Below are 15732 nucleotides of genomic sequence, written 5' to 3' on the forward strand. Positions count from 1 at the left end.
TTTTTACATGGGCCCTAATACTGGGAAAATGAATATAGAAATGTTGCTCAGAAATGTATGTTCAGGTCATTTTTTTTAGCAAATTATCTCACTAAGAAGTCTACCCAGGGCAATCTGAAGCTGATTTACTACACTTGAAGTTATTAGAAAAGATTTTTACCCCTCCTCCTACCATCCCCTTCAGAGAAGTTCTATTTTTTATTGGCCCTGCAAGTTTGGGGAAGTGACAATATCCCTTTGTGTCAAGCATAAGAGTAAAAACTTTAAAAATGTGTTTTTAACTATGTTTCTCAAGGAGATTAACATAATTTTCCCAAATTCTCCCTGTGTCAGTGCCCAGAGAAATTCAGTGCTGTAGTAGGTTGTTAGCTCTTGACACAGGAGATGAGTCATTTCATTGTTCTAGCAGTGAATAAGCGAGATCATGGAACTTGATTTAGTTTATTCACTGCCAGATTCCTTAAGCAATCACGGAAGGATTTTCATGTTGCTTTTCATGACATACCTTTTTGAAATGTGAAGCAGTCTTCACATTTAGTCACCACTGGCAGCCTGTTTATAAAAGCAGGTGACTATGGGTGGGGAGTGCTAAAGAAAATATAACAGGTTTTTCACCTGGCGTTTTCAAATCACCTCCTCAAGCCCATTAATTTTAACCCTTGATCTTTGCAACATAGCCCAAAGAAACCACACAATTTATCACCCTGACTCTTAATATTATTGTAAAAGCAGGAAAAACAAAAAAGGATGCAATACAACCCTTCCAAATAGAGAAGATGATAATCCCTGACCCAGCACCTGTGAAAGGAACTGTATCCTCAACTGCCCTTTGAATACCTTCACTCAGTGCCTTGTCAATAGTCAGCATGTGAATAGGTCCTACAAAGCCAAGCATTTGTTGCTCTCTGCATAAATCTGTGATGGCTTCAGATCACCTGTCCCCAGTCTTTCCTCCCCACCCAGGCCTGCAACCTCCTTGCCTCATTCCTCAGGGACCTGACCCTAATTGTCATCTCAGTCAGCTGTTTGTTTGCTCAGGGAGGAGAACTTTAGATCTCTACAGGCACAGAAACTCAGAGTGAAAATGACTGTGTAAAGATCATGTGATGGCTGGAGATGAGTGGGGAATGTTCAGATTAGATATTTGCCTCAGTACTTTTTATGGGGCAGAGGAGGAAATGTTAAGTGTTCTGGCACATCTGCTTTCAGGACTATAGGTCCTTGTTTTCCTGTGTACTTTAGCAGGAGATAATGCAGATTATCAGCCTTCTCTTGAGGCATGGGGAAGTTTGGTTTTTCTCCAGGTCAGAGATGGATGGGCAGAGACTGGGCCCAGGCCTGCAAACTCTCAGTGAACAAAGGTTCTCAAAACTGGTATCCAGTGACAGCAGATGAACAATTTTTCCTTTTCTGCTTCACTCCAAATGAAACTGAAGGGGCAGGGATTATTCTTAAAAAATACCTAGTTTGAATTTTTGGAGAGATATACCCAGACCTTCAGGTTTTCAGGTTCTGAAGAACGGGGTCTTCCATATAGTAACTCTTAGGACCTTATTTCATCTAAATATTTAATATTTATTGCAGTCAGTCAGTATATTTGTCATAAATATAAGCACTGGAATTAAAATGCCCATCTGGGTTATTAGCTGGTAAAACATTTCTCGGTTCCATAAACTGAATTACAGTTACTTTCTCTGTGTCAGCTGACTGCAGGCTGAGGAGACAATGAGCCCAGGAAGGAGTCTGAACAGTGTGGTTTGGTTTTATTTCATTGAATAATCTCCTGTTGGTTGTTTGAACCTTTTCCCCTGCCCCTAAGCTACAGACTGGATAGGGGATGTGTTAAACAGCGTGTTTAGGAGTAACCCTTACACTCCACTGTCTGAACAGCTGGGGCCCATCCACAGAGCCATGGCAGATAATTCTGACAGTCACCCTGCTAGGGTGTGTAGGAAAAACCCTTTTATTTGAGTTCCTCAGAGTTAGGCAAACACAAACTGATTTTTGATAGGTGAACAGTAAGTTACAGCCACCCCTGCAGCAAGGAGATCTTAGCATTTCAGAAGCGCATTAAAAAAGTAATTTGGTTTACACCTATGATGGGTTATTTCACACATCATTTATTGCTTTTTGTCTAAGGTGAGAAGCTTAATAATATTGAAGCATCTCTGGAGAGTGTTTGCACTCAGCAAAAACCTCAAGCATCTTGTAGAGTGCATAATCCTGTTTTCTTCATGTGAACATCAAGGCAGAAGTGCTTTAGAAATATTTGTCATGCAAACATTAATCTTTATTTGAAATGCTTACTGTGACACACAGCATTTGCTGTGGATTCAGAGAGAGTTGTCTCTAGAAAGCACTCACACGACTATGTGTCCCACATGGTCTTCTGAGGCCATGTGGAGGTATTGAAATGGTCATACCTGGACAAGGTCAAACTGCCAAATGATACTAATATTCTCTTGAGTTCACTGACTCAGGTTCATGTGGTAAAGGTGATGAGGAAGATGTGTCTCTTCAGAATCTCAGCCATAGATTCAATGTTTGAAGAAGTCATTTCAACTGTGTCAGAGTAGATGAGCAGACTGTATATCATTAGGAGGGAGGAACAGTATCTCCATGAGGCTTTTAAAGATATTCTTCAGAGGCAAAAGCCCAAGCCAGAGAGTGAAGGGAGAAGTGACTACATGGGGGGACATGGAGTATTTTGGAGAGCCTTGGGAAGGGAGTGGCTCTGTGTCAGCAGCAAACAGACTCTATTCATTCCCGGGCCTGCAACAACTAAGCAAAAATCTGGGATATAGCAAGGAGGAAGTGTCAGCATTGATCAATGTGTCTCTTGACAATGCAGATGATAAGGTCAATGGCAGTCTTGGAAATATGGCAGTAATACCAGACTGGGTGGGGCAGTCAATGTGCAAGGACTACTGTGCAGACAAACCTGAATTGTAGAATGGTTTGGGTTGGAAGGGACTTAAAGATCATCTAGTTCCAGCCCCCTGACATGGGCAGGGACACCTTCTTCTAGACCAGGTACCTCAGAGCTCCAGCCAGCCAGGTCTTGAACACGTTCAGACATGAATCATTCATAGCTTCTCTAGATATCCTGGTCTAGTGCCTCATCACCCTCACAGTGAAGAATTTCTTCCTGGATAAGTCCAGTCACTGTGAGGGTCAGGTTTGGAGCACAGGGCATTCAAGAGCAGGTAGGGGTCACTGGGCTGGTTCAGCCAGTGAAAGAGGAGGGGATGGAGAGAACTTTTTCCTATCTACAAATCCCTGGCGTGAGGGGACAGAGAAAATGGACCCAAACACTTCCCAGTGATGAGCACTAACAGAATGACATGCACTGAACATGACCTGGAACATGGGAAATCCCAGTAGATGTTAGGAAAGACCATGTGAGAGATCAGGCACTGAAACAGAGACAAGAGAGTGTGTGAAGTCACTGACCTTGGAAAAACCAGAATTTGACTTGACAAATCTCTGAGCAGCCTGATCTAACTGGACCTGCTTCAACAACTGACATAAATCCCAGAAGTCCCTTCCAACCCTGACTATTCTGTGATTTCATGAAAATATTTTGGAACTAAAAATAGCTAGATTTTAAAAAGAAATAATTTTTAAAAACTTCCCATTTGTTCAGTACACAAAATTGAATGGGTTTTATGTGCTTTTAAAAGTCAAAATGTTGCTATCACAGTTTTGCAAGTTTTCCTGATTATGCACATCTATAAAAGAAATTGGTGGGACTTTATTATTATTGTACTTTGTACACTGTTATCATTTTATGCTATTAAATGCAGTGAAAATTTTCCATTTAAGTTATCATGCACAAGTTACATTTCAATTATCATATTTAGGACCATTAGCCATGTATTAGAATGTGATAATGCAAGGTGCTGCACTATTCAGCTCCAAAAAGACAGTCCATACCACAGGGAGATTTTTTGTTCGATAGAATGAATGTACTCACATTCTTGGAGGTTTTCATGTGTTGGGTTTTTTGTGGTTTTTTTTTTTTACTGAAGTTTGGGACAAAGAAGTGGGAAGGAGGACCAGTGAGAACTATTGGAAAGACTTTTTGAGTAAGGGAGGTCAGAAAGTAATTATGAAAAGTTTCAGATTATGTAGGCTTATTATGTCGTAAAAAACAATAGAAGAGTGCAAAGCAGTGGAAGAAGCACTCTGCAGTAATTCAAAATAACCACACCCAAGCATTATCTAGCTTGATGAACATTTGACTTTTTCACTAACTGTCTTCAACAGATGTCAAGTTTTCTCAATGTACTTTCTTCCATATTTTCTCTAAAATAAGGGAGGTCATGAGGGCTTTACAGTAAATACCCCTACCTGAGCCTGACCACCACTGCCTGTCATTTTAAAGCATTTTTCCCCACTGCCTTTAATTTCTATTCACCTTGAAGACATACATAGTGACATACAAAGTTTATTTTTTGCAATTTCATGTGCAGCCTGAGATAGCCTTGTACTTTATCCTTACTCCCACTCACACAGGTGAAGTGATCCAGCTTTCCAAAACTGGTTCTCCTTCTTTCTGTAACTAGACTCCCCATGTCACAGAGCAAAAAGGGAGTGGATGTATGATAATTTTCTTACAGCTCAGTGACAAGGCTCTGATGGAAAGCAGATGCAGAAAACTTGCCAAAATAATAAACAAACCAAGCTGATCTTCCATTGAAATATTTCCTTCATTCCCCAGTAAGAGCATGTTTGACTGTAAATTGCAGTGTCTTTCACGAGCCACTTTTGCACATTACTGCTTCGTAAGGGCTGTTCTGATTAGTTAAGTGATAGATTTCAAAGGCTTAGGGAAGGAGATGAGTGAGCAGAAATCAGCATATAGCTCTTGCTCTGGGTCATTTTGAAGCTAAGTAAGAACATTCCAAGTTTTCTTTCTTCCTCTCTGTTCCCCTCCCCCCAGCCCCACCCATGCTCCCCCCCTGCCATTTTCTTAGGAGTCAGGGCTTTTATTCTGAAAGATTGTTTCTTTTGCAAGCACTGGGATTTTACGGGTCTTGGGATCCAGTACTTTAACTGCTGTTGAAGTATTGAATACCTAAAATGGTCTAAATATCCCAAAGACTTGCTGTTTGCTGTATGTGGACTAGAGAATATTTTCCACAGGTGACTAAACAACTTTAATCCTGTTAACCTGATTGTCTGTAGGAGTCACAATTTCAGAAAAGGGAAATAACAGCTAAAAGACTAGAGTGTATTTGGTGTTGTGGTTATGTGTGTGGCCATGGCAGATAATTCCCATAATTTTTACAAAGTTGCACGTTGTTTATAGCATCTAAGGCAACTTCATGCAGCTGTATTTACCAGATAGGAGGCATACATGAAGAAAAAGTACTCCCACCTTCTTTGTCCTTAGTGCTGGTGGATACAGATCATGGAGTAGTAGCAATAAATGAAATAGAGAGCTGCCATCACATTAACTTCTGTATTTGTCCACGAGTAGTTACCATGCAAATGGATCTTTCATATTTGATGGTGAAGTTACACCTTGCAGACATTTCTTTTATGTTAGCTGCTATATCATATCTTAGATGTTATAACTTAAAACAGAGATGAGCTGGTGGTCAGAGGACACCTAAGGCATATGTGATTGGTGTGCAATGGTGTCCATGCATCTTTGTTCCTTTACAATTTTTTCTGTTGCTTATCTCTAGCTTTATTTTTTCCCTGCAAATGTAAAAAAAGTGGGTTTAGGTATTTTCAATATTTTCTCATTAGTTTTATAGCCAAAGGTGTTTATTACTATTAATCTTAAAAGATGTTCTTAGCAATGAAGCTGCTCCAGACAAAATAGGTAAGAATTCTACAAACTGCTGAAGGAGAAAGAACAACTTGAACAAATATGATGTAAAGGACAAACATTTGTTCTGTGTTTGCTTATACCATTGTATATGTACACATGTGATTTCTAGTAAATTCCATTGTAGTTTTGCTGGGTACATTTTATGGCTAGCTTTTCAGTGATAAGCTAGCTGAACTAAAGAGCTGCTTTCAGCACGAAGTGCAAGATCTCTAATGGAGCTAAAATCTAGGGTTTTTCTATTACAGAATAGGAAGTGTCTTGGTTACAAAATTCAGCTGTGGATTTTGTGCATCATAGGCCAGGTCTTTCACTTGCTGCAGTAAACCCTTCCAGCTGTCTGTGTTAGTGGGTGCATAAGTATAAAGGGTTGTTTGCTCAGCCACTAGGAAGGAGATATTTTATGTATTTGAATGCAGTCCAGATTTACAGTTCTGTCCCTTGGGACTGGAAGACAATGTTTGAGAATTGCATTTGGTTAGTTAAGTTTGTTACTAGATGTTTTTCATCAGGTACACTACCAATACTGGGAAACGTCCATTAAAAAACAGTTTTTAATTCTCTGTTCTCCACCCACTGCTTGATAGCATTGTGTCCCTGTCTGGCCAGACAGTATGAGTCAGCTCATCACCTTTCAGGGCAGAATTGCTGGGAGGGAAAACATTCCATTGAAAATAATAAAATGCACTGAGTGAGGCACCATTTTGTCTTTTTCCTTAAATTATTATCCCTATTCCTAAATTAATAACCCTTATATGGCAAATGTGTGCCCTGCTCTTCTGGCCCTGGGGTGTTTTTAGAAGTGTAACTTTTAGGCATGTTTAGTATTAATGGAAGATTAAATTATTTTATCTGTAATCTCTAATAAATTATGAGTCTGAACACAGCGTGTATTTACTTCCTGCTCATTCTTGAAAGGGGCATAGAAAAAAGGGATTAACCAGACAGACAGCTGTTCTAGCTGTCTAAAATACTTCCTTTCCTTATACAGTGGCTCAGTACCTGATGGAAAATTCCTATTGCATGTAATCAGAAATAGACTTCTGGTTGTTTTATGTACCTGTTCCACCAAACTCAATAATCAGTTACAGTCCTCTAAGTTGGTAGTGACCTTTAACAAAACTCACCATCTACTAAATTCTATCAACTTGAAAGCTAGTTCATTGGTACTTGGTTCTGGTCCATTATATGAGGCAGTTTTCAGGAGGTATTACTCTGAGAGGATACCCATCCCACAAATAGGAATTAATTAAACACAAATGACAGGCAGGAGGACATGATTTCTGACCAGGACATTAAGCACTTCATGGAGGGATGGGGTCTTCTTCTGCTCACTGTAATACTGGTCTCTTGATGAGCCTGCTCTTAGAATTTCTCTCCCACTGAAAACACACTTTGTAAATTCTGTGTAAGTGGTAGCACTGACTGGGTTCTTCTGGAAAGAGAATCTCTTCTGATCCAAGAGATATACAAACTGGCTGCTGGGAAGAGGAAGCAGCAGTAGTACTTCTTGACTGGTGGGGATCTCTCAAGCTTCAGAGAATGCTCAGCTGGGCTTTGTGCGTGAAGCTGGAAGTCTGGTTTCTTCCAGAGATGTGCAGGTGTCTTGCGTGCCCATCCTGTGGGCATGAATCAACAGAGAACACATATTAAAGATGTGCCTTGGCGCCAATGAGCAGCGGAGTGACTCAGGGGGGTCGGAATCCTGTCATTAGCACTGTCTGAGGATAAAGTTGTATGAAAAGCTACAGGACTTCTCTGAACTGAAAACATCAAGTGATACAAATTCATCACATAAACATATTCTGATGAAAGTATTTTCAATACAGAGTGCTGCAAATGAGATTTTTCTTTGTTTTCTTCAGTCACAATGCTATTTGTTGTCTGTTTAGACACGTCATTTCTTATAAATGCGTCAGGTCAGGGAAGCCTAGGTAACTTCAATGCTGGCAAAAGTTAAGTTACAAGGCAGGCACACTCCAATTAGACCTCTTGAGGAAAGACTTTTTTATCCTGTGTCAAAATTTTACAAATTAACTTACCCTCCCCCAAGTACTCCAGGGCTTTTTGTGCAGAAGCAGGAAACCAATTTACCTGTAGGAGTGGTTTATCTTTGCAGAATCACAGAAAGAGTAAAATTGGAAGGGCCCACAGTGTGTCATCTAGTCCAACCTCTGCTCAAGCAGGGTCATTCCAGAGCATTTGGTACAGGATTGCATCCAGATGGTTCTTGACTATCTCCAGTGAGGGAGACTCCACACCATTTCTGCACAATCTCTTCCAGTGCTCAGTCATCTGTGAAGTCACCTGTGAACCTCTTCCTTATGTTCAGATTGAGCTTCCGTGCCTCATTGACACTTGTCCTTGCTTGCTGCCTGGCTCTTTCCTCTTGTCATTGTCCCTTCAGATACTTTTAGAAATTGGTAAGATCCTCTCACAGTTGTCTCTTCTTGAGTTTAAACATACAGTTTGCCCAGCTTTTCCTCATAAGAAACATGCTCCAGTCCCTTTGTGGCTTTCCATACCTGCTTCAGTATGTCCTTGTCTGTCTTGAGCTAGGGAGCCCAAAATGGGACACTGAACTCCAAACTCAGCCTTGCCAGAGCTCCCTTGACCTGCTGGTGATGCTCTTCCCAATGCATCCCAGGATCCCATTGGCCTCCAGAGCACACTGTTGGCTCATGGACAGCTTGTGGTTCACCAGGATCCCCAGGTCCTTCTCTGCAGAGCTGCTTCCCAGCACATCACCCCAGCCTGTGCTGGTACCTGGTGTTGTTGCTTTTCAAGTGCAGGACTTGCCTTTGCCTTGACTAAATTTCAGAAGGTTCTTCTCTGTCCAACTCTGTTAAGGTCATTCTGAAGGGCTGCAGAGCCCTCTGGGCCACTCCTTCCAGCTTTGGGTCAGCGGTGAACCTGCTAAAGAGGTGTCTGCCCTCCACCCAAGGCACTGATGGATAGGGCAAATGATGTGAGCCCTGTATGGAACCTTGGGGGACAGTACCAGTGACAGACTTCCAACCTGACCCTGTGTCACTGATTGTGACCCTTTTTCAGCCTCAGTTCCCGTTGTCCACTCATCCAGTCCACACCTCCTGAATTTGCCTATGAGATGCTGTGAGACAAAGTGTCAAAAGCCTTACTGAAGTCAGGGTTTCCACCGCTGTCCCCTCCTCCATCCAGGCATATGTCCCATTGCAGAAGACAATCAGATTGGTAAAGCATGATTTACCTTTATTGAATCCATGCTGGTTATTCCTGATCATCTTCTTGTCATCCATGTGGATAGAGATGACCTACAGAATGGGGCACCAGCTCCCCCAGGACTTGAGGTGCATTCTGTTAGGGCCCACCGACCTGTGGATATCAAGTTTGCCTACATGTTCCCTTACCCAATCCTTGTCTTTACCAAAGGAAAGTTTTCCTTTCAACATTCCTTTACCCCCGTCTCCAGAGTCAGAGATTCCTGATGCCTGGTCATAGTGAAGACCAATACAGAGAAGGTGGTCAGTAAGTCTGCCTTCTCTGCATCCTCTGTTACTAGGGTCCCTCTTCCATACAATAGCAAGCCCACACTACCCCAGTTTTCCTTTTGTTACTGATGTATTTGAAGAAGCTCTTCTTGTTCTTCTTGACATCCTTGGACAAATATGAGGCCCTGGCCTTCCTCATCTTATTTCTTACTCTGACAGCCTCTCTGTGTTCATTCCAAGGGGCCTGACCCTGCTTCTATTGCCTGTGTATTTCCTATTTACACTTGAGGAATGACAGGAGTTTTTTATTCATCCACAATGGTTTCTTGCCTCCTTTGTCTGATTTCTTGCTCATTGGGATGCATCCTTCCTGTCCCTTTCCTGAAGGACGTGATGGTATATGATTTCCAGCAGGCAGTTTCTGTGACCTGGCTTTCTCCAGTTGCCTGAACACTCCCAATCTACTGTTAACTAGGTAACAAGTGGTGAAAGGGTTTAGAAGTGGAAGGTGGGACCAGAAGACAAGGATTTTCAAATTGTCATGGTTTCACTTCAGCCAGCAACCAAGCATCAGACACCGCCACTCTACCTGCCCTATCAGTGGGGTCAGGGAGAGAGCTGTAAGGAAAAAAGCTGGAAAACACATGGGTTGAGATCAATTCAGTTGCATAGGGAATGCAAAAGCTGCACATGCAAGCAGAGAAAAACAAAGAAGTCATTCCCTTCTTCCCATGAGCAGGCAGGTGTTTCATATCTCCAGGACAGCAGGACCCCCTGTGACTTGGGAGGGCAAATGCCATCACTCCAAATGCCCCCTCCTTCCTCCTTGTTGCACCAAGCTTTAAGTACTGAGCAGGAAGTCAAATGGTCTGGAATATTCCTTTGGCCAGTTTGGGTCACCTGCTCTGACTGTGTCTCCTCCCAGCTTTTCATGCACCCCCAAATTCCTCACCAATTTGGCAGTATGAAAAGCAGAGAAGGTCTCAGTTCTGTATCAGCCCTGCTCAGTAATAACAAAAACATCTCTGTATTATCAACCCTGTGTTCAGCCCAGATACAAAACACAGGCCCATACTTGACACTGTGAAGAAAGCTCTATCCCAGCCAAAACCAGCACACAAGTGCATTTACCATTACTCCTATTAGAACAATTAAAAAATACAGCTATATACATGTTCTACCCAACATTTTGTTTGCCTTAAACCAGTCCATAATTAATTTGAAGTATAATTAAAAGAATTTTATGTGTTATCTCTAAGTGTCCAATTACTAATCCTACATCTACAGAGTCAATGATCTCTAGTGGTTTTAATGGTTGGGCCCCCTCTCCCAGGGTGTTATTAGCCATACATTTAGAAATTTGCTTAAAAGTGGAAGTCAGCAACTGGCCACACAAAAAGATGACAAGCTGTGTGTCTATGGAAGTGAAGTAATTGCATACATATATGTAGGTGGAAAGTTGAAAGTAAACCTATCTCCAAGCAAAAATCTGAGGCAGCATGAATGTCACCTTGGTTTGCAAGCTCTTGGCACACTTCAGTCTGCTTCACACCCTTCAGCCTCTGTAGTTAATCACAGTCTTAACTTTTTAAGCAGCACACATTCTGCAGAGCTAATTGGAGTTCGTTTCATCTTTGAAAGGCAAAATTTTTATCATACAGTGAAACAGCCTTGTGATAAAATCTGTTTTCCTTGGCCTTGGTATGGATGCTAAATGCAAAAATTAATCAGGGAACAGAGCCTGTGTGAAACTATGTCACACAGGCTTGTCAGTGTGGCCTGAGAAAGCATGGGAAAAAATCCAAAAGAATCCAAACAGTCTTTGGTAAAGGACAAAAATCTTTGCAGGCGGTGTTTAAGAAAAGAATCAAGGGGAGGTGTTCCACTTAACCAGTGATGGTGGATGTGTTGCTTTAATGACCAGAGTTTTACCTCTTGGACCTTCTTGAACGTGTCTATAAAAGAGATTAAAAATAATAAGCTTTACACTCTTGGACAATGCAGCTCAGAAAGTCATGTCATACTGCCTCACTGTTCCTAACACAGTGAGATAGATGGTGGACCCCGATGTGGCGTTCATTGCAGCCGCATGCATTGCGGCCAGGAGCTGAAGGTCATTAGAGTCCCCATCCTCCTCCTTTGAGAGGTAAGGAGTTTTTACCTGCGATCTCCTGGAGAGCTACAGGTCTGAGTGACCCCGGGCAGGAGGCCCTGCCAGTGACTGTGTCTGAAACAGTAATCTCGATGAAGCTAGAGCTTGAAATCCTGGGATAAGCCACTGCCTTTGCATATTGCATTTGCGGGCCGTCAAGGTAAAGATATTCCTGCAAAAGGAAGCTGGAAATTCCTAGAGGAACAACTCATCCTTTCTCTGAATTGGACGTAAATACCATAAGGCTCTTTGCATCAGAAGGCTTTGAAGTGTTACAGCCGTGGCCATCGTGGTAACGTGAGAGCAGCACCAGCAGCACCAGGCGCAGCAGGACCAGCAGGACCAGCAGCAGAGCACCCCTGCCAGAGCCAGCCCATCCGGCATCTACCGCGCCTCAGCGCTTCCAGCCCGTCCAAACATCTGAAAGCCCAGACCACCTCCGGTGATGCAGCTTTGGACAGAGCACCGTGGTCACAAAGCTGAGAAGAAGTAGGACAAACAGACGCTGTAACAAAAAAGTTCTCCACATGGTCCCGCCCCGTGAGTTTCGGGACGAAGAAATTTTCTTTCTGAGTGTTTTATGCCTTTAACCTTTCCTATGCTTGTTTTGGCGATTAGCTGTGTGCTGTCCCGGCGGCGGCGGACAAAGACCTCCCCTGACCCCTCGCTCGGGTGCCGGTGCCGGGACGGTGGGGTTTGGGAAGCAGCAGCTCGGGTTTCTCGGTCCGGGCTCCCCCAGCCCGCTCCTCCCGCTGCACGGCGCGGCAGCCGATGCTGTGCCATCAGCGCACTGTGCCAGGGGATGGGCACGGCTCCCCCAGCCCCCCTGGGGCTGCTCCACAGAGAAAACAGCGGTGTGACTTCGCCCCTCCTTTCCCTGGGGGCGACTAACAAAAACGTATCGATATATTAATCACAGAACGTGAATCTACAAACATATTATTCACAAGTTGCAGTTTAAAGATTCATTGGGTTTTTATACCAAGATTTTTTGAGAATCTTGTTTTAAAATCATGTCGTGTAAGAGATTCTTTTCCAGTCAGAGTAAGCACTGGCCACGCCAGCTCTTTCTGAACAGGAATCAACAATAAACCCAGATATTTCTGCTTGCAGTTTCTAAGCAAAGAAAAAAAAAATTAAAAAAAGGGGGAAAATGATGAATTTGAGCAAAGTATATTTGTATTAGAACCTTGGAAAATTAATTAGCAAATCGAAATTTAGTTTGGCTAACAACAGTAAAGTTTGATTGATTTTTTAACTTGAGAGAAAGTATGCCTGTGTTTTATTATCAGCAAGTCCAAGCAGTCACATCAAAACTCCATCACCTTCGAGGACTGATTCTAGAAAACATCTGATGATGCTCAAGGTCAGCATCTTCAGCTGATGGACTTTTTCCTGAGTTTCATTTATTTAAACTCTAAACCAAAAATTATTAATTTTCCAGAAAATGTACCTGATGTAATATCTCACATACTTTGGTTTGTTTGTAGTTACCAAGAGCTATAGTTTTACTTTGTAGTAATTGAGATCATGTAAATCTTTAAGAATCAAGTTCATCAAGCAAATTCCTTCATTGATATCAATGTATTCAATTCAAATTATCATCCTACAGGTATCATTAGCAAAGCTGAGCAAGCACAAAACTCATACAGCTCATTCTAGTATTTTCACCACACTTTCTGCAAAGAAAAAAGTGTAAGTGCAAATAAACATTAAAAAAAAAAAAAAAAAGAAAAACAGCATCTATGCTGTCTGAATTAATTCTTCATTTAAAACAGTTTGAAAATTGTTCTTCCAATATAGCAGGAAGACTTTTAATGGAGCTTTACTAACAGCAAACAGTGTTCCTTTGCAAAATATGCTGCAAATTTCAGGGCAGATTGCTTACCTGCCCAGCCACAAATTATTGAAATTAGCAAAAGTAACCAATTTGTCATTGCAGCCAAAATAGCTGGATGCCAGTTCAAAAATCACCGTCTTACTGATGGCTCAAGAAAACAAGAAAAGCTATTGATGCAAAGATGAATCTGATTATTGGAAAATTTTTCCTGCACATTCAGAATCACTCCAATTTACCAGGTTTAACTAACTCTTTACAAGAATGAACAACAGAAATTAATAGCAATACATAAAAGATTCAATAACATATGCCAGAAAATCACTCTGACCATTCCAAGGTTTAGTTGACAACTGAAATGGAACCTCTTGTGCTGTGTTTGTTTTTCTTTCCTGCAAGGTCCCAGCAGGAAATTACAAATGCTGCCTTTTTGCCTTATAACAAAAAAAAGGGGAATTACAGTCGCTAAATGCAAAAACTAAGTGGGGAACAGAGCCTGTGTGAAACTATGTCATACAGACTTCTCAGTCTGGCCTGAAAAAGCATGAGAAAAAGTCCAAAAGCATCCAAACTGTCCTTGGTAAAGGACAAAAATCTTTGCAGGTGGTGTTTGAGAAAACAGTCAAGGGGTGGTGTTCCACTTAACCAGTGATGGTAGATGTGTTGCTTTAATGACCAATGAGAGTTTTACCTCTCAGACCTTCTCAAACATGTGTATAAAAAAAATTAAAAATAATAAGCTTTGCACTCTTGGACAATGCAGCTAAGAAAGTCATGTCATTCTGCCTCACTGTTCCTAACACAGTGTGATACCTTGGGACCATAGTAATGTTCTGATCATCAGTACAAGGTCTAAAAAGGTTGTTATAGTGAGATATAGATTTTTTTTGAGTCATTCACAGCTGGCAAAGTTAGTACAGTTTCAGCATCAATCCTGGCGCTACCCTTCTTCAGCAATGCCCTGTCTGCACACACAGCATTCAACAACATTCTTGGGGCTTTTCTATTTTATTCACAGTGATGACTGACAGCACAAAATGACCTGAAATGGAGAAGCCTATGTGGGCAACTTGTTCAGATATACTTTATGGAAAGCAGACCACTTGAACAGGCTGAATTGACCTTAATAGATGCCTTCTCCCTGCACAGTGTTATAGTCTCAAATTATGTTTCCCCAGAGGCAGCGTTTATTTGAAAGAGGAAGAAAATGCCTACATGTTTTTTTCTAAATTTACATAATGCAAAAAGAAAGTTGAAGTAAATGTTAACTGATTCTAGCTTGCTGAATTATCCTTAAACTTATATTGTTAGATTAAATGATGCAGAGAAATCAGAAAAAAACCCCATATAACAGTGTTTCTTCACACATGCATACAGTCTGAAGAGTAACTTCTCAGAAAGAAGTTAAAAAAAAAAGATGCTGTGTTCTTCCAAATGCACAAAATTTAAAAAGAGAAGAATGTCAGGTAAGTGAAGTGGTTTGTCTCTAAATCACACATTTAGTACATTACTGCTCAGAATTTTATTTACAGCTGTTGGGGGTTGGGTACCCTTAATTTTGTTCCTTCTCACCTATGGAATCTTTTGCCTATTAGTTGTGGGGAAAACCTGATGGCTGGTACTTGTTGGGTGCCTGAGAAACACAAAGAGTTTGGCTGGGTCCAGGGGGGAAGGGGGCAGGAAAGAAGGAGGCTGGGGACAGCTGGGGGCTGGCTGCTTCTTGGGCTGGAGAGCAGGACACTCTCTCTCTCGGAGATGCTGCGGTGAGGAGAAGGGAATTCGCCATCACCCAGACAGAGCTGCTGCTGCTTCTTCCCTCTTCGTTGGTGGCCTCGCACCCCCGGTCCTGCCGGGACGTGTGGCAGTGCCAGCCACTGCTGCAGAGCTGCTGATCCACCTCATCCACCGGCCCAGGATCTCTGCTCATCCCTGCTGTTCCAGCTGAGTGTTGCTCAGAGCCCTGCAGGAGCACCGGCACTGCCCGCCCGAGGGGGTTTGTGAAGCAAAGCCTCTCCTCCATCCCTTCCCATCTCAGCCGAGAAAGCTGTCACGGGGCCCCTGGTTCTGGTTTGTTGTTAACGCCGTAGTTATTGTTGTTTGTTTGCCTTGTTATACGTACTAGTAAAGAACTGTTACTCCTATCCCCAGACCTCTGCCTGAGAGCGCTTTGATTGCAAAAGTATAGTAATTTGGAGGCAGGGGGTCTACATTTTCATTCCAAGGGAGGCTCCTCCCCTCCCTAGCAGACACCTGCTCTCTAAACCAAGACAACAACATATGCAATGAGATTACAAATCTGTGTATTTCAAAAATGAAAGAAAAAATTACATGAATAGGAGATGACTTATTGCAACCTGTCATATTTTCCTTTTTTGCAAGACTTCTAGTTGCTCCAAATTTATTCAGGCATCACATGTTCTTGGGTATATCC

Source organism: Parus major, chromosome Z, assembly GCF_001522545.3.
Source record: "Parus major isolate Abel chromosome Z, Parus_major1.1, whole genome shotgun sequence".
Taxonomy (NCBI): domain Eukaryota; kingdom Metazoa; phylum Chordata; class Aves; order Passeriformes; family Paridae; genus Parus; species Parus major.